This window comes from Saccopteryx leptura, chromosome 2, assembly GCF_036850995.1.
Source record: "Saccopteryx leptura isolate mSacLep1 chromosome 2, mSacLep1_pri_phased_curated, whole genome shotgun sequence".
Taxonomy (NCBI): domain Eukaryota; kingdom Metazoa; phylum Chordata; class Mammalia; order Chiroptera; family Emballonuridae; genus Saccopteryx; species Saccopteryx leptura.
Window position 1 is genome coordinate 328282262 of NC_089504.1, and position 25705 is coordinate 328307966.

General features: G+C 42.1%; 1 pseudogene; it reads right to left on the reverse strand.

Moving 5' to 3' along the window:
* Positions 1 to 9404: 9404 nt before the first annotated feature.
* LOC136392262 (probable ATP-dependent RNA helicase DDX52) lies at positions 9405 to 22208 on the reverse strand (annotated as a pseudogene).
* Positions 22209 to 25705: the final 3497 nt, after the last annotated feature.

Sequence of the window (25705 nt, forward strand, 5' to 3'; positions counted from 1 at the left end):
GGGAAGGGCAAAGTAAGAGTCAAACTCCTCTTGAGTGTATGTTTAAAAATTTCAAAATTGGATTTTCTGATGATTATAGTGTAAAACTAAGCAAGGGGAGACTTTAAACTCTTTGTGAACTAGAATGGCCATCCTTTGGGGTAAAGTGGCCAAAACAGGGCTCAGTAGATCCTAGAGATGTCAGAGCTATATAGAATGTAATAGCTAAGCCACCAGGCCACCCAGACCAGTTCCCATATATAGACCAGTGGAGGGCTCTAGTAGAGAACCCCCCTCCCTGGCTGAAAGGCTGTGCTGTCAGAGACGGTCATCATGTTTTGCTAGCAATAGCCCCAAAACCAGAAAAGAAGGTCCCTGTTTTACAAGCTGTTCAGGAAGATTCAGGGTTGCCCCCTCCATATCTTCCTCTTCCATTGGCTCCATCCACCTCAGAGAAGCCTCAGGTTCTAACAGGACTGTTAGAATCTATGCTGTACACACATTGTCCCATCTGGGACGACTGTCAGCAGCTTTTAGTTACTTTGTTTACTACTGAAGAGAGAGAAAAAATCAAGTCAGAGGCAAGAAAAGCTGTTATGCTGGGGCCAAATGGCTCTGAGGAGGACAATTGGGACCACCTTGAGAACGTGTTCCCCATTGTCCGGCCTAAATAGGACCCTACTGTTGCGGGATGGGAAGCTTTGAACACTTTTCACCAGTTTCTGTTACCCGGGATCAGGGGAGCTGCTAAGAAACCCATGAATTTAAGGTGTCGGAGGTTATCCAGGGCCCCCAGGAAACTCCCTCAGCTTTCTTAGAGAGTCTGCAAGAAGTTCACAGGGTCTACACACCTCTAGACCTTGAAGGACCAGAAAATGCGAGGGCAGTTAACTTAGCTTTTGTGTCACAGTCCACTCCAGATATCAGAAGGAAGCTACAAAAATTAGCTTCCCAGGGATAGTAATTTCCCAATTGTCTGAAGTAGCTCAGAAAGTTTATAATAACAGAGACACCCTCGAGGAGAAACAGACTAAGAAAATAACAAAGGTAGTTGTAGCTGTTTTAGAACACCAGATTAAAAAGAAAAGGAAGCCTAAGTTAAGCAGAATCAGTGCGCTTCTTGTAAAGAAGGACATTGGAAGAAAGACTGTCCAAAGCTGAAAGTCACAGCAGACCGCAAGAATCCTCATCTAAAAGATAGGCCCTGGCCAGTTAGCTCAATGGTAGAGCATCGGCCTGGCGTGCGGGAGTCCCGGGTTCGATTCCCAGCCAGGGCACACAGGAGAAGCACCCATCTGCTTCTCCACCCCTCCCCCTCTCCTTCCTCTCTGTCTCTCTCTTCCCCTCCCACAGCCAAGGCTCCATTGGAGTGAAGTTTTCCCGGGCGCTGAGGATGGCTCTGTGGCCTCTGCCTCAGGTGCTAGACTGGCTCTGATTGTGGCAGAGCAATGCCCCAGATGGGCAGAGCATCGCCCCCTGGTGGGCGTGCCGGGTGGATCCCGGTCGGGCGCATGCGGGAGTCTGACTGCCTCCCTGTTTCCAACTTCAGAAAGAAAAAAAAAAAGAGGATTGATGGGGCTCCATACCTGTTAGCCTTTACAAGTAGGAGGCTACCTGGTAGACTTCCTCACTAGCACTAGAGCGTCTCACTCTGTTCTCACTGCCCCCCTTGGGCCGCTCTCAGGGGAGCCAGTGCCCATACAAGGTACTACTGGGAATTCAATTCTTTGTCCATGGACTTCCTGGTGGACTGTAAATTTAGGAGATAACACTGTCACCCATTCATTCTTGGTTATTCCAGACTGTCCTTATCCTTTACTTGGGAGGGACTTGTTAAGAAAACTAAAGGCTACTATCTCTTTTAGTCATAACTCTGCTGAGTTCCACGCTGAGGCTGATAGCCAGGTTTGGTTTATGGTCACTTGCACTTTGTCAGAAGAATATCTATTAAATATAGATACTAAGGAAGAACAAGGAGTTTCACATGACTATTTAACAGACCTACAGCATAGATTCCCTTCAGTTTGGGCGGAAACCAAGCCCCCTGGACTTGCAAAGCATCAAACCCCAGTAGTTGTTCAGTTTACTGCAAGTGCCGTCCCCATACGGGCGAAGCAATACCCTATGTCAGTGGTCGGCAAACTCCTTAAGCAACAGAGCCAAATATCAACAGTACAATGATTGAAATTTCTTTGAGAGACAAATTTTTTAAACTTAAAGTATATAGGTAGGTACATTCCTTATCGAGGTAGTGCCCGCACATTGTATTTTGTGGAAGAGCCACACTCAAGAGGTCAAAGAGCCACATGTGGCTCACAAGCCTGTTTGCCAACCAGGGCCCTATGTCAGGGGAAGCTAAAAAGGGAATAACCCCCCATATTAAGAGGCTGGTAGAAGCTGGTATTCATGTTCCTTGCCAATGCCAATGGAATACTCCTTTACTGCCTGTCCAGAAGCCAGGCACCAAAGACTGTCATCCAGTCCAGGACTTACAAGAGGTAAATAAGTGGGTTGAGACAATACGCCCAACTGTGCCTAACCCCTACAAACTTTTAAGCCTGTTGTCACCGGACTTGAAAATTTACATGGTTTTAGATTTGAGAGATGCTTTCTTCAGTATTCCCCTGGCCCCTATAAGTCAGCCCATTTTTTGCCTTCAAGTGGAATGACCCAGAGACAGGCATTTCAGGACAACTAACCTGGGCCAGATTACCACAGGGCTTCAAGAATTCACCAACCTTCTTTGATAAGGCACTACATCAGGACCTGCTCGCCTTCCACCAGGAACATCCAGAATGCACGCTGCTACAGTACGTAGAGGATTTGCTTCTAGCTGCAGAAACGGAGGTAAGCTGCCAGACAGCCACTGAGGGACTTTTACAAACACTGCAGACTCTGGGGCACCGGGAATCAGCTGAAAAGGCACAATGCTGCACCTCTAAGGTGACCTATCTAGGCTACCACATTGAGGTGGGGAAGCATCCTCTTCCAGTTGTATAGAGGCAATCCTTGCAATTCCAACTCCCACTAGCAGGAGACAAGTTCGAGAATTTCTCGGGGCAATTGGATACTGCAGGGTGTGGATCCCTACATTTGCAGAGATAGCCAAGCCTTTGTACTCCTGTACAGCAGGAACCCAAGAGTTAATTTGGACAGATATGGAACAAGAAGCTTTTGAAACCCTCAAGAAGGCCCTCATCGAGGCCCCTGCCCTGGCTTTGCCAGACATTACCAAGCCTTTCCAGCTCTTTGTTCACGAAAGGAAGGGAAGAGCAAAAGGGGTTTTGACCCAAACTTTAGGGCCATGACCAGAGAGCAGGCCTATTGCTTACCTCTCTAAGTGGCTGGACCCCTTTGCATCTAGATGGCCAAACTGTTTAAGACCATAGCAGCCACTGCCATACTAGTAAAAGAGGCAGATAAACTAACCATGGGGCAAGAATTGTTCCTGACAGCCCCACATGCAGTAGAGACTTTGCTTAGGTAGATATCTAATGCCAGGATCACGCAGTATCAAGCCCTGCTCATAAATCAGCCTTGAATTAAGTTTGTTCAGATGCAGGCTATCAGCCCAGCAAGCCTGATGCCTGATGAAGAACCAAACGTCCCTTGCATGACTGCTCTGAAGTGTTAGACTCTGTTCGAACTGCAAGACCAGATGTACCTCTATTTAATGCAGAAGTACAGCTATTCAGTTTTGTCCTAGATGGGGTTTGATATACTGGAGTGGCTGCAGTAACTCCTGATGAGACCATATAGGCCGAAGCCCTGCCCCACGGGACCTCAGCTCAGCAGGCAGAACTGATCACTCTCACCCAGGTGGGCCAAAAGAAAGAAGGTCAACATTTACACTGACAGTAGGTATGCTTTTGCTACTGCCCATATTAACGCAGCAACCTATAAGGAGACAGAATTCCTGACATCTGCTAGTAAGGATATTAAAAACAAAGAAGATATTTTAGCTTTACTAGAAGCTGTGTGGTTGCCGGAAACTGTAGCACGTACTCATTGCCCAGGACACCAGAAAGGGAACTCAACAGAGGCAAAAGGACTTCGGGCAGCAGATAAGGCAGCCAAAGAAGTCGCTTTAAAACCAGTAGGGCCTTTAGAAGTCTTAGTGACTTTACCAGAATGCTTATTGCCAGAGAAGTCATTTTATAAACAACTAGAGGAGGATTTTGCTGTAAGAAAAGGAATGTCTAAAAATAAAGAAGTGTAGTAAGAGTTGCCAGACAAAAGACCATTCTTACCTGAAGCCTTGGGCAGAGAGGTTATCAGTCAGCTACATTAAACTCATTTAGGCCAAACTAAGCTAATCATTTAAGAAAAATTACTACTTGCCAGGCTTAAAAGCTATTGCAGAAACCATAGTGTCCAAGTGTCTAATTTGTGCCCAAGTAAACACTAAACAAAACAGAAGTTGTGAAAAGGAATAGGGATAGAGAAGCTTTCCCAGGTAAACATTGGGAGGTAGGTTTTATGGAGATAAAGCTATCAGCACAGGGATTTAAGTATCTATTAGTTTTTATTGACACCTTTTCAGGATAGGTAGAAGCTTTTCCTACGAGAAATGAGACCGCAATAACAGTTGTTAAGAAATTGCTATATGAAAATATTCCCAGATTTGGCTTGCCCATTAATATTGGGTCTGATAATAAGCCTGCATTTGTATCTAAGGTCTCACAGCTAGTAGGAAAGGCACTCAACATTAATTGGCAGTTGCATTGTGCTTACAGGCTTCAGAACTCAGGACAAGTTGAAGGAATGAACCAAACTCTGAAAGAAGTCCTAACTAAATTCATTTTAGAAACTGGTGAAAACTAGACTGACTGACTTACTCCCCCAGGTTCTACTAGAAGCTAAATATAGCCCCTACTAGGAAAAATTCACCCAATATAGAATTGTATTAGGCAGGATGACACGCCTTCTCCCTATTCTCCCTTGAAGACCCCCTCAGAGATGGTGCAAATGGGTCCCACCAACCTCTATAAGTTGACCCTAAGAAAGACGACATGCCCTGCTCCAGTCACAAACTGGAAGCTGGCTGGTCTATGTACAACTGAAGCCTGAGGAATGTCACCATGGAACTCTTTTATAATTGAACTTTGGGAAAGGGGGGAGCTTGGGTCAGGGGAAGGCTAGAGCGAGTCATCTTAAAATTTAATACATGTACTGCTGTGGGTCATGCAGAAGGGGAGTTTAAGTCCCTTTGCTAAGAGAGATGCTACAAGGTAAATAAAAAATATATGTGCTCATAGCTACCCCTGTAAAGTAACCTATAAATATTAATCACATGTCCGACAAGCTGCTTAGGGGGAGGACACCTCCAAAAAGAAGCATATTTTAAAAGAAAGTTGTTTATTACTAACAAGTTGTCACTGAAGGTTAAGATCTTTAAAATTAAAAGGTCTGATTAAAAAGGGATTGTAGGCCTGACCTGTGGTGGCGCAGTGGATAGAGCGTCAACCTGGAAACACTGAGGTTGCCGGTTCAAAAAAAACCCTGGCTTGCCTGGTCAAGGCACATATGGGAGTTGATGCTTCCTGCTCCTCCCCCTTCTCTCTCCCCCCCCCCCCTCTAAAAAGAATAAATTAAAAAAAAAAGGGATTGTATAGTTTTAATAATAGAAGATATAAGGTATAAATGTACTTTTAAGAAAAGAGAAAAAGTAAGTTGTTATGAAAGCTAGTTATTTCTGAATAGATAAGAAAGTTCATGAAAGCCAAGGGTTTATGTAAGTTGCAGGTTTGTGCAGGTTGTAAGTGGTTTGTACAAAGAGAAAAAAAATAGGTTTAGGTAACAGAGTAAGCCTCTATTATATGATATATTCTAGCAAATGTTATGCCTCAAGTCTATTCGTATACAAAATAAAAGACGCTTAGATTTACTTTTCCTTCAACAAGGTAGCTTATGTGTAGCATTAAAGGAAACTTGTTTCTACGCTAATAATTCTAGTATAATTAAAGAAAGCCTATCTTTAGTTAGGGCAAACACAGAAAAAAGAAGAAAAGAATTTGAACAGTCAGAGAGTAAGTTCCAAAGAATTTTAATTCATTACTATGGCTCACTACCCTTTAGTCTGCAGCAATTGGTCCTCTTACTTTGATTTTAACTTGTCTGACAGTAGGATCATGTTTAATCAATATTATAACAAGGTTTGTTCAAGAGAGAATAAACTCTATCAAATTAATAGTAATCAGAAATCAATACACAGCAATACAAGAGGATAGCTACGAAAATAAAAACAAATCAATGATTTGATTAAAATTTAATTAAAACCAGTAGGGAATGAAGTGTAGAAAAGAAAGGCTCTTAACATGAATAATTTTTGGCAAAACTTATTTTCTTTAAAACAAAGAGACTTTTAGCAGAACTTACTTTTTCTGAAAAGACACCCTATTCTTGGCCTTGAGGCTGGTTTTCCAGACTGTGACTTTGGGCTAGCTTTGCAAAGTTGCAGGTGCTCTCAGAACGTTTCTCCCTGAATTAACCCTATAGATAAACATTGTAAGAAAGCTTGTTTCACTGCTTTGTTTTACTGCTATGCTTCCTCTCCTCCCCATTCCTCAATCAGTATGTAATTTTCCCTTTAAAATCCAGCCCCAAACTGTGTTCACCACCACATTCATTTGAACGACTTGGGTCTCCATGTGGTCCATGCAGCTGGTTAATTAAAAGACACCTTAATTTCTTAATTTGGCTAACTGATTGTGTGGCAAGACATCTTATCTCACTGTTCTGATACAACATTATAATGTAATAATAAAGGATAAACTCAACTTGAAAGTGGGCAAAAGATTTGATACTTCATTAAAGAAGACATACCAACTGCAAACAAGGACTTGAAAAGATATCCAATATCACTAGCCATTAAGAAAATGCAAATTAAAACTGAGATACAACTACACACCTATGAGAATGGCTAAAATGAAGAAGACTGACAATACTGTTAGTGAGGATGTGGAAAAACAGAAACCCAAATACATAGCTTAGGAAAAGATTTCATCAACTTCTAATAAGATCAAGCATACATTTATCATGCTACCCAAGAGAAACAAAAACATTATGTCCACACAAAGACTTGTAATACAATATTTATAACAACTTTATTCATAATTGGCAAATGCTAAAAATAACCCAAAGTCAATTATCTGGTGAATGAATAAACAATTTGTGATACTCTATACAAAGAAATATTACTCAGCAATAAAAATGGTCAAACTACTAATATGTACAACACAAGTCTCAAAAGCATTGTCAAGTGCAAGAAACCAGACACAAAGACTGCATGCTGTATATAATTCTATTTACATTAAATTATTGAAAAGGCAGAACAAGAGATCAGTGGTTGCTAGGGAGTTTAGGAGGAGGAGATTTGACTACAAAAGGGCATAAGAAAACTTTTTTAATCGATGGAATTGTTCTATGTGATGACTGTGATGGTGGTTACATGATGGTACACAATTGTCAAAACTCATCAAACTGTATACCTAAAATTGGTGAGTTTTAGTGTATGTAAAACTGTATCTCAATAAAACTGATTATAAAAAATAGTGCTGATTTACACTTTATTATCTATCATAATTACAAAAAAAGTTAAATCAAGCATTCTAAGTTTTAAATCTGAACATTTACTACACAATACACAGATTAAGGATACAGGGCAAGTTGTGAGAGGAAATATACAAGTTGACATTGTTTTCATCACTTACTACACTTCATCTTTAAATTCAATTAAAATAAAACCTGTGATTTGCTGGAGCCTATCCAGATCTGTCACAGAAAGAAACAAATTACAAAGTACTCCTCATTTAGATTAACCCGTAACGTTAGCTATGAAAATTATTGTCTTGATGTGTTTCATAATGCATTAATTACGACAGTGAGTTTCTAATGAGTTAAAAACACTTTTTAAAATTTTGACTTTGTAAAAGAAGAAACCGTAGAACAGAGGTTAATTTGCCTAAAGCTAGAATTCCCATCCAGGTAGCTGGCTCCAGAGCCCATTCTCTTAACCACTTCCCTTGTCACCAGCAGGTAATTGCAACCGCCTCTCCTTTTCATCCTCCAGCTCCTGTTAACGCTCCACCACTAAGACTGGCACCTTCATTTATTTCCTCCTCTGTCTAACCAGCCTAATTTAAAAGACTGCTAATTGGTTTCTTTACTTTCAGTCTCTTTCCATGACAACCCATTTTATACACCACTGTTCAGTTTTCCTTAAAAAATTATGTGGCCCCAGATTCTTCAACAATGTTTGGTGAATTCTCTTAACTTGACCCCACCTCTCCTGTCCAAACGGATTGTCTTTAATTCCCACCACAGACTGTCTCCTTAGGCAGGTGACTTCTTCATTAGTCTCCAAACATATTCATTTTGTTCCTCCCCATCTGAGACTTACTACAACTGCTCCCTGCCACCAGTACTGTCCCCTTCACCTTTTAATCTCACAAATCCGACCCTGGCCAGTTGGCTCAGTGGTAGAGCATCGGCCTGGCGTGTCCCAGGTTTGATTCCCGGCCAGGGCACACAGGAGAAGCGCCCATTTGCTTCTCCACCCCTTCCCCTCTCCTTTCTCTCTGTCTCTCTCTTCCCCTCCTGCAGCCAAGGCTCCACTGGAGCAAAGATGGCCCGGGCGCTGGGGATGGCTCTGTGGCCTCTGCCTCAGGTGCTGGAGTGGCTCTGGTCGCAACATAGCGATGCCCCCAGGGGCAGAGCATCGCCCCCTGGTGGGCAGAGCATCGCCCCAGTGGGCGTGCCGGGTGGATCCCGGTCGGGCGCATGCGGGAGTCTGTCTGACTGTCTCTCCCCATTTCCAGCTTAAGAAAAAAATAATAATAATAATAATAATCTCACAAATCCTTCAAGGCCCTGATTAGTAGCATTTCCTCCTCAAGGCTTTCCTCAACCAATTCAACTCACCCTGATGGCCCCATTATAACTATATGAATATTTAAGAAAAACACTCCATAGCCTTTTATGACTCTTTACCACAAATAATCTTATACAAGTGTATTTATTTTACCCCCTAAAAACACTAAATTCTAGTGGCAGGGCTTAGGATTTATATTTCTTTTACAACACCGCCACCCCAAGCCTTCAGTACTTAACCTTTTAACTATGGCTTCTACTCAGTTTTTACTGAAGGGATACAAAGAGAAAACTCCAGTCATTGTCCTCATTCTACAATACTGTTTTCTTCCATAAGAAACCAGAAGAGGAATGGGGGGAGATGCGGGGAGTAGATAACACGTGCAGATGTTGAAAAAAGCTTTCATGGCTTCAGGTCGGTCTTTTCCGAGCCCACCCTGAGCTGAGAATAGAGAGCTTACTGTTCTAACAGTTGATCCGCTTCACCTCGGGACACGAGCTGGCCCCAAGGTACAGAACAGTTTACCACGGGATTATGAAAGATGAGATGATGTGGAAAGGTGCTCAGCCTCCCACCAGTAATAGAAGCTTAGTGAACTTTATCAAAATTCAAGACTGTTTCTGAAATATACCTTTTTAATAAGTTCTCTCATGGCTAGAAGTTTTCCAGTCTCAGATCCAACAAAGAGAAGCTCTTGTTCTACAGTCTCTACTGCAGAATTCCTGAGAAGAAAACATACCAGCTTGTCTGTAAGAGCCAATTTTTGCTTCCCTGCCCCCCCTGAAATTCTAAATAAATGAAAAAATTTATAACTCTAAAGAATAAACTTTTCCATTGTCAATATGAGCACTCACTTAATTATATAGACCTGACCTATAGACAAAGTTATTTTAAAAATCTTTTACTATAGTTATACAAGTGTTACCAAGAAAGTTTGAAAAATATAAAGAAATGTAAACAATAAATTGCCCACACTTCTACTATTTTAGAATAAACCTTGACATTTTGTCAAATAAATCTTCATGTCTAACTACTTAGCAAATTATTTCTTAAAGTAATATTTTTCAGTAAAATACACCATTTTTAAGGTTATAATTATATATTGCTAAATACTTTCATTAATTTTCTTAATGATAGCAGGGTTTATTTATAGACAAATATTGGGGCTGAGGGTTTTTTAACTAACACTCTATAAGCTGCTGCAATACATTATACTGTATCAAAACTATTTTTTCCATTTTGTTGTCTGCCTTTATATTTATGGTGAGTTCGTTCTCTTTTCATTTTATACATAGGAATTAAGTTGAAAGTAGACAGGGTATTCTGTGGGGTTTTTTGTTGTTTCTTTTTAATTTTTCCGAAGCTGAAAACGGGGAGAGACAGTCAGACAGACTCCCACATGCGCCCGACTGGGATTCACCCGGCACGCCCACCAGGGGCGACGCTCTGCCCACCAGGGGGCGATGCTCTGCCTCTCCGGGGCGCCGCTCTGTCGTGACCAGAGCCACTCTAGCGCCTGGGGCAGAGGCCAAGGAGCCATCCCCAGCGCCCGGGCCATTTTTGCTCCAGAGGAGCTTCGGCTGCGGGAGGGGAAGTGAGAGACAGAGAGGGGGAGGGGTGGAGAAGCAGATGGGCGCTTCTCCTGTGTGCCCTGGCCAGGAATCGAACCCGGGACCCCTGCACGCCAGGCCGACGCTCTACCACTGAGCCAACCGGCCAGGGCACTGTGGGGTTTTTTTGGTTTTGTTTTTTAAGTGAGAGGAGAGGAGACAGAGAGACAGTCCTGCATGTGCCCTGACCGGGTTCCACCCAGCAAGCCTCCTATGGGTGATGCTCTGCCCACTTGGGGCTGTTGCTTAGCAACTCAGCTATTTTTTTAAAGCTTTTATTTATTTTCTAGAGGAGAGAGAGAGAAGGGGGGAGAAGACAAGGAAGTATCAACTCCCATATGTGCCTTGACCAGGCAAGCCCAGGGTTTTGTACCAGCAATCTCAGTGTTCCAGTTCAATGCTCTATCCAAGGCACCACCACAGGTCAGAGCGCAATCTAGTTATTTTTAGCACCTGTGGCAGAGGCTCCTCAGATCCATCCTTAGTGCCCGGGGTCAACTCGCTGGAACCAATAGAACCATGGCTGCGGTAGGGGAAGAGAGAGAGAGGAGGAAGAGGAGGCGGAGGGGTGGAGAAGCAAATGGTTGTTTCTCCTTTGTGCCCTGACTGGAATAGAACCCGGGACAGCCACACACCAGGCTGAAGCTCTACCACAGAGTCAACTGGCCAGGGCCTAGGGTATTCTTTACTCTACCATTTGGCTTCATTTTTACTTAACATGGTATTATAAGCACTTAAAATTACCTTGCTCCAATGGACACAGTACTGACACTGTCCTGGTTGAGTCTGCACCACTGCTCAACATCATATGCAAAAGTTGCACTGAACACTGCTCTTCTGACCTTGTGGGATGTGCAAGCCAGGAATATAGAAGCCAGCTGGTCTCTGAACTGTTTTGCCATCTTCAAATAGTTTATCCAATTCATCTACTACCAGCCATTCAACACTAAGAAATAACAAAACAACTTGTGGGTATTAAACTGGAAGATCTAAGACATTTCACTAAACTGGGGATGCATGAAGAAGTCAAGCTGTAATGCTGCTTCTCAGACCCACATTTATACCACAAAAGGTACAAGGAAAATAAGCAGGAAAAGGGCCAAAATAAGATAACAAATTAATATACGTATTCCATTAGCCTCAAAGTTATGAGGTTCCATTAGCAACAACAAAGCTTCACATAAACCTTATAAACTCCAACAGCATTGCTGAAAGTCTAGGGCAGTGGTTCTCAACCTTTCTAATGCCGTGACCCCTCAATACAGTTCCTCATGTTGCGGTGACCCCAAACCAAAAAATAATTTTGGTGGCTACTTCATAACTGTAATTTTGCTACAGTTTTGATTCGGAATGTAAATACCTGATATGCATTATGTATTTTCCGATGGCTTTAGGCAACCCTGCCGGGGTCGCGACCCACAGGTTGAGAACCGCTGGTCTAGGGGAATTATGTGCTGCTTATCAGAATCTGTAGCTTTCTTCCAGACCAGATAGTTATTTTTCTATGAATTTAATGAAAACCATTATTCTCAACATCAACACTTACTGAAAGATGGCCTACAGCAAGCTCCAAAAGGCAACAATACAAGCAATTAAGGATGAAAGATGGAAAACACACATAAAATACATTAAAATATAATCTGTACCTTGTTAAGTCTATTCCTGGAGGATCTTGCTTTAATAAATAGTCGATTGGGAGTGGTCACAAGAATATTTATAGCAAAAACAAATGATACAAGTTTCAAAGACAAGTATATCCTTCTTGAACTAGAGAATTAAGCCTACTGAATTTCAGTTAAATTCCCCTGAAGTGGGAAAAGGAGGGAGTGGTTATACTCACTACACCAACTACACAAATGTTCTTCCCTGTCAGTAAGTTAACAAACATATTTTTATATCTATCACAATGCAAACTAGAATATCCCTTCTCTATTTTTATATTTGACTATCTTCTCAACTTCTAAGAGCCAACAACACTGTAATCAACAATTTGATTTTCAATTTTTTTTCTAAGGAACATCCTTTTTAAAAGAAATTCTATTCAGAAGTTAAAAAGAAAAGACAGGGAAAATCAGATTCTTTGGGTAGGGATGTAAGCTATTCTTGCTTGCAGAGTAGTTCCATAGCATTTAGTATAAAGGAGGGTTTGTCAACCTTAGCACATTGACTTTTTGGGTCAGACAGCTCTCGTTGTAGGGGTGTTTTTTTTAATTTCAGTGAGAGGAGGGGAGGCAGAGAAAGACACCCGCATGCACCCCAACTGGGATCCAACGGCCTATCCCACTAGGGGGCGACGCTCTGTCTGGGGACCTGGCTTCGTTGCAACCAGAGCCATTTTTTTAGTGCCTGAGGGAGAGGCCATGGAGCCATCCTCAGTGCCCAGGACCAACTCACTCCAATCAAGCCATGGCTGTAGGAGGGGAGGAGAAGACAGAGAGAGAGAGAGAGAGAGAGAGAGAGAGAGAGAGAGAGAGAGAAAGAGAGGAGTGAGAGGGGTGGGGAAGTAGATGAGCACTTCTCCTGTGTGCCCTGACCAGAAATTGAACCTGGGACATCCACATGCTGAGCTGATAACTCTACCGCTGAACCAACCAGCAGAGGCCAGTAGGGTCTGTCTTGTGCATCGTAGGATGTTTAACAGCATCCCTGGCCTCTGCCCACTATAGATCAGTAGCACTCTTCCCTGGTTGTGACAACTTAAAATGTCTTCAGGTATTGCCACATGTTCCTGGAGGGTAAGGTGGGAATGGAGGGCAGAACTGACTTTGGTTGAGAACCACTAGTACAGTGGTACCTTGAGATACAAGTTTAATTCGTTCTGTAACTGAGTTTGTAAGTCAGTCAACTTGTATATCAAACAAATTTCTCCCATTTAAAGTAACTGAAATAGATTTAATCTGTTCTAGCCCTGTGAAACATCCCCAAACCATCCTAAATTATGAAAAAAGATATTTTTAATTAAGAAACACACATGTATACTTTACCAATGCATAATAAAATATATGAAATAAAAAGAAAAAAGTGTTATATAGTACTGTATTCTTACCTTAGAGACAGACGAGTGTGGCTAACAGAGATGAATGGCGGAGGAGGATGGAGGGAGGAAGGGATGAAGGCACTGTAGACATGTAAACTAAAACTGCACTTTCTTAACACTAAGTGTAAACTAAAACTGCATTTTCTTTACTTTAAACAAAACTAAAACTGCACTTTCTTTACTTAAAATGAAACCACAAAAACTTAATTGTAAAAAAATGCACTTTCTTAATTTTAAACTTAACCTAAGCTTAACATTACATATTTTTCATTTCATATTTTCATCACCTGTTTTTGCCTTTTTGGCTGCACTTTTGGCACTTTCACTTGCAGGACTTTTGAATAAAAAACTATCCAAAGAGGTTTGCTTTTGCCTGCCTTTTAAAATGTTACGGAAATGTGACAGACAAGTGTCATTAAAAAGTGCTGAACATGACCAGCTGAAACTTTTTCTGGGTTTTTCTTTTCAATGAAACTTGAAAGCTTCTCCCACATTGCCAGCATGTCTTTAATTTCACTGTAGAAATCACTTCCTCCGACTGTACCTCCTCCTCACTACTAATCTCTTGCAGAAGCTCCGTATGTTGCATCATCTGTAGCTCCTTCAACTCCCCAGTTCAGAGTTCCCCCTCATGTTCCTCGATGAGCTTGTTTACATCACCCTCATCTACCTCCTGACCCATCGACTTTCCAAGGGACACAATCTCCTCCAATGCTTCTACCTCCGTCTCAGTCTCTGGTTTGAATCCTTTGAAGTCCCTGTCTGCAACAACATCAGGCCATAACTTTTTCTATGCTGAGTTCAAGGTTCTTCTTGTAAACTCTTGCCATGCCAAGTCGATAATGCGTAAACATATCACGATGTTGTAGTGATCTTTCCAAAACTCTCGAAGGGTTAGAATTGTATTCTCAGTCACCTCAAAGCAGGGGCGGAACAAGTGCTTTGTGTAAAGCTTTTTAAAGTTGGAAATGACCTGCTGATCCATAGGTTGCAAGATTGAAGTCGTGTTGAGTGGGAGGTAGAGGAATTTCATGAATTTGAACTCATCGAGAATGTCATCTTCAAGACCAGGTGGGTGGGCTGGAGCATTATCAAGGATTAGTAATGCTTTCATGGGGAGTTTATTTTCTTGAAGATATTTCTTTACTGCAGGACCAAAGACGAGACCCATTTAATAAAAAAGTGCTGTGTAACCCATGCCCTAGCACTGGTGTACCACATAACCTGCAGTTATTCTTTAAGAATCTTGTGAATCTTAAAGGCTCGAGGATTTTCGGAATGGTACACTAGCAGTGGCTTTACTTTACAGTTACCGCTAGCATTTGCACACAATGCAAAGGTCAGATGGTCCTTCATGGGTTTATGGCCTGGCAGCTTCTTCTCCTCTGCAGTGATGAAAGTCCTCTGGGGCACTTTTTTTCCAAAACAATCCTGTTTCATCACAGTTGAACACTTGTTGGAGGATGTAGCCTTCCTTTGTGATAAGCGCAGCAAAATGTGCGATGTACTCCTCAGCTGCCTTAACATCAGCACTGGCAGCTTCACCATGCCTCACCACTGAGTGGATCCCAGATCTCTTCTTGAAATTTTCAAACCAGCTGTGACTTGCCTTAAATGTATCTTCTGCTTCCTCTTTTAAGGTTGATGGTTCTTTCTTCTTCAAGTCTTCATAAATAATACATACCTTTTCACATATTACAGTCTCCGTCACTGTATCTCCTGCCAGCTCTTTCTCCTTCACCCACACCAGCAGAAGCTTCTCCATTTCTTCATGGATATTTGTCCTTAAATTGGGACAGAACTGTAGTTCCTTTTACTAGATTTGTGCTTTTGATGGCATCTTTTTGTTTAAGGATGGTACAAATTGTAGATGTATTGCGGTCGTAAAGTCTTGCCAGTTCAATCACTTGTACACCACGCTCATGTTTTTCCATTATTCCTTGCTTTACTTCTATCGACATCATTCTCTTCTCCTTCTCACCACTGTCCTTTACACTTACTTTCTTTGGCCCCATAATATCACACAAAAAGTTTAGTAAAAAATGCAAAAATGATGCAAGAACAAATACAGTGCATGAGATTTGACTTGATACTGCAGGTAACGTGTGAGAAAGAATGAGATGCTGGTATTGTGCTGCTGATACTGGACCCTTGTGCCAACACGCCAACTAGCAGCAGCTTCCTGAATCACGACTCGTATCTTGGAATTTTGCTTGGATCTTGAACAAAAATATGGACCAAGTCACAACTTGTATCTTAATATTTTTGTATGTTGGTCTGCTTGTATCTCAAGGTACCACTGTATATATTTCTATAACTGGGTGGGAAAGGGAAGATCTCTTCCAGCATATCTAAAATCAAATTAATTCTATGCATGACTGCACTTTACGAATGCTTAGGTGTCGGTTAGGGTATTTGTAATTTCTAAATCTCCTTCATGCTCTACATCTCAAACATGAATCCCTTACCAAATTTCTTAGATGACTTTGGTCCAAATTTCTTGGCTGCAACTGCTGCTTTGTGGATCATGTGTATCCTGAATCCTGTCCCCTCAGATATTTGTACTAACTCCTGGTGAATCTAAAACAGAAAATGACAAAAACATTACCTGCTAAATTACTTGGATGAGATGTATCTCTTTTATGTTAACAAATCCTTTACCACTCCATAAATACCTGCAATTAAACCTGTAATAATGTGCCGATTAACCTGGAATCTCAGCAGTCTTGAACTTCAGTGACTAGTAAGATTCAGTAGTCTCTTCAGGTCTAGTAAGAGTTCCAAGACATAAAACCCAAACTCTTCCAACCTGTTACATATTGTATTGTTTTCAGAATACAGTCCTGTTATAAAGGTATTTCATACTTGACATGTATTTTACATTAAGCACATTGGAGGGTGGGGCAGATGACTGTATAGTTTTACTTTCTCAAAAACTTAGGCAAGTTTTCATTTTTCTAGGCTAGAAAAATAAATTTTAGAGCACCTAGCTAATATAGCCTTTCAAATTCAAGAATCTTTAAGCATTTGCCAAAACACAAATGTTAAAATCATGTTTTAGAAAAGATTTGCCTATATGCAATAAAATACATACCTAAAGTGTGCTCTGTACAGAATACTTGACCATGACAAAAACACAGCCTTACTCTTTTGAGAATTTTTATTGTCCTCAAATAAGAAAGATGACTGACGCTACAGGTCATATCTGGCTGGCAAGTTCTCGTGTTAGTGATATAATCAGGGCTCTGAAGCCTTTACTGGTGGGTTGTTTCAGTTGCATTATGATGGGAATGCTGAAAGCCAATGTAGTTCCAGACCCAGTAGGAGCAGAAGCCAGAAGTTCTCGACCCTAAAAACAGAGTATATTAAATACAAGGAAAACTACACAAATTTTTCAGAGCCTGGTCAAATACTACCAACCAAAGAACAAATAAAACATATGCGCTAAATCCAATCATTCATGTTATCACTCTGCTTACTTCTCCCATATCCACTTTTCTAATATTATACTCCCCTGCCACTACCACCCCAACAGAGTTTCTCAGAACTGCCTGTGGATCCATTTCAACAGGGGCAAGAATGTAACTAAAATCCAAAAACAGTCCAGAATCTTAATTATTTTCATTTTTTTTTAATTTTTAGATTTTATTTAGAGATTGATTTACTTTTAGATTGACTTTAGAAAGAGAGAGAGGAGGGGGAGCAGGAAGCATCAACTTGTAGTAGTTACCTGTCGTAAGTGCCTTGACCAGGCAAGCCCAGGGTTTCAAACTGGTGACCTCAGTGTTCTGGGTCAGTGCTTTGTCCACTGCGCCACCACAGGCCAGGCTCTACTATTTCAATTGTTCGTTCCCACTAAACTATGTATCAAAACAAAATTACAAAACCAACTTTTTGTCCTGATAGTTGTTCTGCTCAATCCCCAGGGAAGGTGTAATAAGTAACAAAATGGCTGAAATAAAAAGTGATGATAACCTGAGTGACAGAGTAACAGGTTCCACTCTTCAGTAAGTTACTATGATTTTTAAAGCTTTGAGCTTAAGTCATGACAGAAATAATCTTCAAAAAAAATTAAAAGCAAATTTACTCTGAGTCAGTAACATCATTCAAATGTATTCTCATTTTAGTTCCCGAAGAAAATGAAAAGAACCAGTATGATATTTTATGACTACCAGAACTGAAGGCCACCTTGGTTATGTAGGGGGAAAAAGTCAGCTCTCATCACTACAAAAAGAAGTATTAGAAAAACTTAATTTCCAAATATTTAATAGGTTCACTCATTTATCAACAAGTAGGTATGCAAATCGTGATACATTCATACAACAGACTACTACTCAGTAACAACACGAATGAATCTCAAAAACAGTATGAAGAGTAAAAGAAACCAGAAATGAAACAATAAATAATGAATAATTCCACTTCCATGACATTCTAGAGACAAATCTAATATATGGCAATTGAAATCAGAAGAGTGGTTACCTCTGGGCAGGGGTGGGATGAGGGAAGAATGGAAAGGGCACAAGAATTTTCTGGGGTAACAGAGGTGTTACACTTCTTCACTGGGGAGATGAGTACATAGGATATGCATCACTGCAACTCACTAAACTGTGCCCTTAAAATCCATGTATTTTATTATATGTAAAGTATACTGCAATAATAAATAGTATTGGGGGAAAATATTAGGTTAGTACAAAAATTCTGTATTTCTAAACTAGTTCCTGGAAATTATAAATTAAATCATGGATGAATAAACAGAACATCGTCCCTATCCTCAGAGTGTTTATGCTCTAGTAAAAGATAAATATAATTAGTGCAAATACATGGTAGTGTGAAGTATAAGACAAATTTTGCAAGAAAAAAACACAGTACCATGGAGACCAGGGTGATAGTGGAGTATTGGTAAAAAAAAAAAAAGATCACATCTAGCTGTAGTGATCAGGACAAGTTTTATGAAGGCACACACACTGGAGAAACACCTTAAAAGCAAGGTAAGGAACTCAACAGAGGAAGGGATGAGGTAGAAAGGAAGATTTCAGAGACAGAGAAAAGAGAGTAAGCAAAGACAAGAAAGAATGTTAGAGGCATACTAAACCTTCATACTCACATGCAGCATAACTGGAACGGCTTGCATTTGGATAGGCGTAGGCATCTGGAAGCCTCCACCCAGAATGTTCTGAAGCAGTCGGGAATTGATTTTATATTCCTGTTCAAGTTGCTGAAACGTAGCAATTGGGTCAGGAAGATCAGTTCCTTGGATGTGAATTTTGTGTTTGTTCTGTAAAAAGTTTATCTGAAAAGTGAAAGAAAGGGGTCTCCATGGATAGGGTAAAAAATATTGTCAGATATTATAAAGCAACAGCTGAGGAAAAGCTTTAGTAGCATATGAAACTTTCTGATTCAATTCAAAGCACTAAACATACAAATATTAGGTACATAACATGTCCTTTCATAGACAGGAGACCTTCGTAACAATGAGATATACTTTCTTCATATTAATGTATCAATGTTATGAATGTGTTATTTATACTAATTTCCTACTGTCAGAGTCATAATCTATAATCTTATATAAACTTCTAGAAAGTAGGCACTGATTCCATCTGTTTTCATTATATGGCACTTATCCTACAAGGGCCAGTGCTTTCTGATAATTTACTCTACACTCTACTTCTTAAAACTGAGTGCCAAAAGTGGTGTTGATTTGGTCTGTGATTTCCCATTCTCTGACCCAGAGACAGCCAAGTTCTGGATCCTGGGTCACTGAAGTAAGTCGAACACTGTTCTCCATCTACAACATAGCATGTGTGCAGCAGACATGACAGTGGCTTGTTGTTTCTTCCGTGTTCTAATCCCGCATAGTCCCAAGCTATAAAGTAGGTTTCTTAAAAATTCTCTCGCCCTGGCCGGTTGGCTCAGCGGTAGAGCGTCGGCCTAGCGTGCGGAGGACCCGGGTTTGATTCCCGGCCAGGGCACACAGGAGAAGCGCCCATTTGCTTCTCCACCCCTCCGCCGCGCTTTCCTCTCTGTCTCTCTCTTCCCCTCCCGCAGCCAAGGCTCCATTGGAGCAAAGATGGCCCGGGCGCTGGGGATGGCTCTGTGGCCTCTGCCTCAGGCGCTAGAGTGGCTCTGGTCGCAACATGGCGACGCCCAGGATGGGCAGAGCATCGCCCCCTGGTGGGCAGAGCGTCGCCCCTGGTGGGCCTGCCGGGTGGATCCCGGTCGGGCGCATGCGGGAGTCTGTCTGACTGTCTCTCCCTGTTTCCAGCTTCAGAAAAAAGAAAGGAAAAAAAAAAAAAAAAAAAAATTCTAACTCTCAAATTCCTCTCAGAGGAAATTCTTCTAAACCAGTGAGCCTGACCTGAACAGGTGAAGAATTAAATAACATACAATATGTACTATAATAATATTTATATCTATAAAATTTTTCAAGAATTATATATTATTGATCTATTCAAACGTCAAAATTCTAAACTTAAGAATTTAAAGCCACAACACACTTTAAATTTTCATTAACCCTTTGAGTAGTATGAACATTCGTGTACATCCTCGTGCCTCCTGACCACCCAGAGTACGATCATACATGTTCATCTTTAAACTTTGAGCTGGAGAATATAAAAAAGGGTGAATGCATCTCAAGACATAGTACAATCATGTGAGCTCAAAGACGGCGTGACAAAAGAGAGGTCAACATGCTAACTACAGTTCATGAGGACTTCATGATTAAAACTGGCATAAGTGATTACACTACTGGGCAAAGCATTACCAAGCCACTAAGTGTGGTTAGGTATAATTAGAATGTGGGTTTGACTGACAAGGCTGATATGCAAATAAGTTTCACAGGAAATGTAAGATAAACCATAAAATGGTATATAAAACTTTTTTCATGAAACTGACATTGCTGCTTTGAACTCACATACTGTGAATCAGGTGAAGACTACAGCTATGTGACTTCAGACTGAAGCTTATGGATCAGCTTTTGGAGGAGTCTGTGAAAGACAGGAAATCACCCAGAGGAGGCCAACCATCGTCAGTAGGAGACAGCCTTCATCTTTCAGGGCAGCACTTCCCAAAGCTAGTCCTTGCAACAGCCTCAAAGGATAAGCCACAACGAAAATGTTTCATATGTCAGCACACTACAAGAAGGGACGTAAACAGAGGGACACAGGGTAGTGTGCACTGAACGTAACGAACCACTTTGCTGCATCCATGTTTTGAGGAATACCAGTTTGAAAATTTTTTAAACGTAAGGAATAGAAATACCTATAAACTGTCCTAAGAATATCATCATATGTGAGCACACATTTGAGATTCTGCTAATAACAATACTTCTTTATGTACAGAAGGTATGCGAGAATTGCATGATAACAAAAATTTTATTTTTAAAAATGTGTAAGGCAATATTAAAAAAAGGCAACGGTATGTTCTTCTTGTCTCCATAAACTGGTTATCAAACAAACATGACTTTAATAAAACTATAACTGTAACTAATTTCATTTTTTGAAAAAAACTCACTCCCAGGGATCAGTGAGCATGAAAAAAACTCACTACTCAAAGGGTTAAAGTAGAATTCAAACTAATTAATCTTCTATTTTAACAAAACCATACTACTCCCTTTTATCAATTAAATAACCCAAGGGCAGTGAAAAAGTCACTAGGTCAGAAATTGGGGCTAAGATTTTTTAACCTTTTCTTTTCTTATATGATTCAACTTTCCTACAGTTACTTTATTTTCTCTTAACATTTATCTTCAATCTTCGCTCCCACAGATGATATAATCCACTGTATAATAGAATCATCTTCTTCTGAAGTAATTTCTAAAAGATTTTAAGTGCAACATTCGACAGTGTAGCAAATACGCTACATCCTCACACTAAATAAAAGAAAAGTATTGGCTGTTGCAACCAGATAAAAGTAACAGAAAGTACAAAAATTATAAAAAGTGAGACAGGTTCTACATTGGCGAAATCAGAGCTCTGAGGCTCATTCTCTTCCTTTTGTTAGTTATTTCAGCCATGTAATATGTAGATGACTGTATACTTGAAAACAAGAGATTAATTAAAAAACTACTTAACAAAAAGATGTTTCAATGAGGCAGCCATCTTTTCTATATCCAAACAACCATTAGAACATAAATATGAAAAAAGAAAAGATGGCGCTCGTTGGTTGGCTTTGTAGATAGAGCATCAGCCCGGTGTACAGATGCCCGGGGTTCGATCCCCAGAGAGGGCACACATGAGAAGTAACCATCTGCTTCTCTTCCGCTCCTTCTCCCCCTTCTCTCTTGCTCTCTAATAGCCAGGGTCTCGAATGGTTTCAGTGTTGGCCCTGGGCGCTGGGGTCAGCTCGGTGGATTCAAGCAAAGCCCCAAGATGGGGATTGCTGGGTGGATCCTGCAGAGTTGAAAACAGTTGGGCCATTCCGTTTAAAAAAGTCTCACAACAGCAGACAAGCACACAACAGGAGAAAACCTCTACTCTGACAAACAAACAGCAAGAATGGCTCCGCACAGTGGCAGGCAGGCAACGTGCTATCCACAATCCCCAGTCTCTCAATCGCAAGCACCCAGAGCCTTATACAAGCCTTATACACATATGGCGCAGCCACGCAAACACATACCAATGAGGCAAAATTTTTGCAGCTGGTAACCCTTGAGCAGCAGGATGCAGAGAACAAATCAGGATAGGGGAAACTTACGAAATCGCAAAGGTGTCATTGTCGGTGCCGGGCTGCAGCACAGGCCCGGTGTGGAGAGTCTGTTTTGGGCCAAAAGTCACTCAGGACAGCGTCTCATTCCTGCAGGAGTAGAGGTTACACACACTCGTTGGTGGCTTTCTCTTCAATTGTAGAAGAGAGCAGTCGGGCTGGTCTGTTTACAAAGATAATTATATAATACCTTCCATGATTTCAGGCAAGCTTGAGTGCAGACTCTGAAGAAAACCCAGATGTCAAAGTGCCGCCTCAGGGTGTTCTGCAGGAGCTGTAGTCTGCTGCAGATTGTTCAGCCCTTTCCAGAGGGCGTGTGTTGACAGAAGACCCAGGTCCACAATTGGACTGTGACCTGAAGAGCAGTTGACTGCTAAGCTTGAGTACTCTGTCTATGAGGAGGTGGCATTTATGCTGTCCTCCAGACACTACATTCTGCTGCAGCGTGACCACATTGCTGTAAAAGAAATTGGAACCAAAGTGGGAGAGTGGAGGTTAAGGAATGAAGCGATGAGCTAAAAAGATGAATAAGGATAGATAATATGGGCAATTACAAGTGAAATACTGAGAAGCTGGGAACAAGAGTAAGAAGGGTAATGAACATAAGGAGAGTTCAAGAACAAGAGAAAATCATATCAGTCAAAATGAGCTGCGGAGGATGTGGGAAGCTCACCAAGACCTAAGGAAAAGCCTGCCTTGGGCGGCAGGATGCAGAGAACAAATCAGAATGGGGGAAACTTATGAAATCGCAAAGGTGTCATTGTCGGTGCCGGGCTGCAGCACAGGCCCGGTGTGGAGAGTCTGCTTTGGACCGAGAGCCACCCAGGACAGCGTCTCATTCCTGCAAAAGGAGAGGTTACACACACTCATGCTGGCTTTCTCTTCAGTTGTACAACAAAGTAGTTCCACTGGTTCTGGATCCAGAGATAAATATATAATACCTTCCATGACTTTGGGCAAGCTTCATTTCAAACTTTGAAGAAAATTCAGATGTGAAAGTGACACCTTAGGGTGCTCTGGACGAGCTAGTCTGTGGCAGGTTGGGCAGCCTCCTGCATAGGATGCAGGTTGACACGGAGAACCAGGTCCAAAGATTGAACTGTGAACTGAACAGAGGTTGATTACTGACCTTGAGCAGTCTCTCGATAAGGACGTGTCATTCCGGGTGTCCTCGACACACTGTAGTCCGCTGCAGGGTGGCCACATTGCTGTGAAAGGAATGGATCAAAAGTGGGAGAGTTGAGGTTAAGGAAAGAAGTCATGGGCTAAAAAGATGAATAAACAAAGATACTGTGGGCCATGGCCGGTTGGCTCAGTGGTAGAGCGTCGGCCTGGCGTGCAGAAGTCCAAGGCTTGATTCCAGGCAAAGGAACACAGGAGAAGCGCCCATGAGCTTCGCCACCCCTACCCCTCTTTTTCCCCTCTGTCTCTCTCTGCCCTTCCCGAAGCCGAAGCTCCATTGGAGCAATTTGCCTGGGCGCTGAGGAGGGCTCTGTGGCCTCTGCCTCAGACGCTAGAGAGGCTCTGGTCTCCACAGAGCATCGCCCCCTGGTGGGCGTGCGCCATAATTTCGGTCAAGAGCATGCAGGAGTTTGTCTGACTGCCTCCCCATTTCCAGGTTCACAAAAGAAAATAAAAAGATAGATGATATGGGCAATTACTAGTCAATACTAGTAAACGGGAAAGAATAGTAAGGAGGATAATGAAGAAAAGCAGAGTTCACGAACAAAAGAAAATCGCATCAGTCAAGATGAGCTGGGGAGGATGCGGGAAGCTCACAAAGATCTAAAGAAAAGACTGCCTTGGGCGACAAGACGCAGAGAACAAATGAGGATACAAGAAACTTACAAGGCCGTAAAGGTGTCACTGTCGGTGCTGGGCTGCAGCTCAGGCACGCTGCGAAGAGTCTGCTTTGGGCCGAAAGTCACTCAGGACAGCATCTCATTCCTGCAGGAGTAGAGGTTATACACACTCATTGGTGGCTTTCTCTTCAATTGTAGAAGAGAGTAGTCGGGCTGGTCTGTTTACAAAGATAATTATATAATACCTTCCATGATTTCAGGCAAGCTTGGCTGCAGACTGTGAAGAAAACCCAGATGTCAAAGTGCCACCTCAGGGTGTTCTGCAGGAGCTGTAGTCTGCTGCAGATTGTTCAGCCCTTTCCAGAGGGTGTGTGTTGACAGAAGACCCAGGTCCACAATTGGACTGTGACCTGAAGAGCAGTTGACTGCTAAGCTGGAGTACTCTGTCTATGAGGAGGTGGCATTTATGGTGTCCTTGAGACACTACATTCTGCTGCAGCGTGACCACATTGCCGTAAAAGAAATTGGAACAAAAGTGGGAGAGTGGAGATGAAGGAATGAAGTGATGGGCTGAAAAGATGAATAAGGATAGATATTATGGGCAATTACAAGTAAAATACTGGTAAACTGGGAACAATAGCAAGAAGGGGAATGAAGATAAGGAGAGTTCAAGAACAAGAAAAAATCACATCAGTCAAGATGAGCTGGGGAGGATGTGGGAAGCTCACCATGACCTAAGGGAAAGACTGCCTTGGGTGGCAGGATGCAGAGAACAAATCAGGATAGGGGAAACTTACAAAATGGCATAGGTGTCATTGTCGGTGCCTGGCTGCAGCTCAGGCCTGGTGTGGAGAGTCTGCTTTGGGCCGAGAGCCACCCAGGACAGCGTCTCATTCTTGCAAAAGTAGAGGTTACACATACTCGTGGTGGCCTTCTCTTCAGTTGTACAAGAAAGTAGTTCCACTGGTTCTGGATACAGAGATTATGATGTAATACCTTCCATGACTCCAGGCAAGCTTCAATTCAAACTTTGAAGAAAATTCAGATGTGAAAGTGACACCTTAGTGTGCTCTGGAGGAGCAGTAGTCTGCTGGAGGTTGTGTAGCCTCCTCCATAGGATGTGGGTTGACACTGAGCCCCAGGTCCAAAGATTGAACTGTGACCTGAGCAGCGGTAGACTACTGAGCTTGAGCAGTCTCTCGATGAGGAGTTGTCATTCTGGGTGTCCTCGAGACACAGTAGTCTGCTGCAGGTTGGCCACATTGCTGTGAAAGGAATGGATCAAAAGTGGGAGAGTTGAGGTTAAGGAAAGAAGTGATGGGCTAAAAGATGAATAAAGAAAGATAATATGGGCCCTGGCCGGTTGGCTCTGTGCTAGAGCGTCGGCCTGGCGTGCAGAAGTCCAAGGTTCGATTCCTGGCAAAGGCACACAGGAGAAGCGCCCATCTGCTTCTCCACCCCTACCCCTCTCCTTCCTCTCTGTCTGTCCCGTCCTCTCCCACAGCTGAAGCTCCATTGGAGCAAAGTTTGCACGGGCGCTGAGGATGGCTCTGGGGCCTCTGCCTCAGGTGAAAGAGTGGCTCTGTTCTTGACAGAGCAATGCCCCGGATCGGCGGAACATCACCCCCTGGTGGGCGTGCCGAGTAAATTTTGGTCAAGAGCATGCGGGAGTTTGTCTGACTGCCTCCCAGTTACCAGATTCACA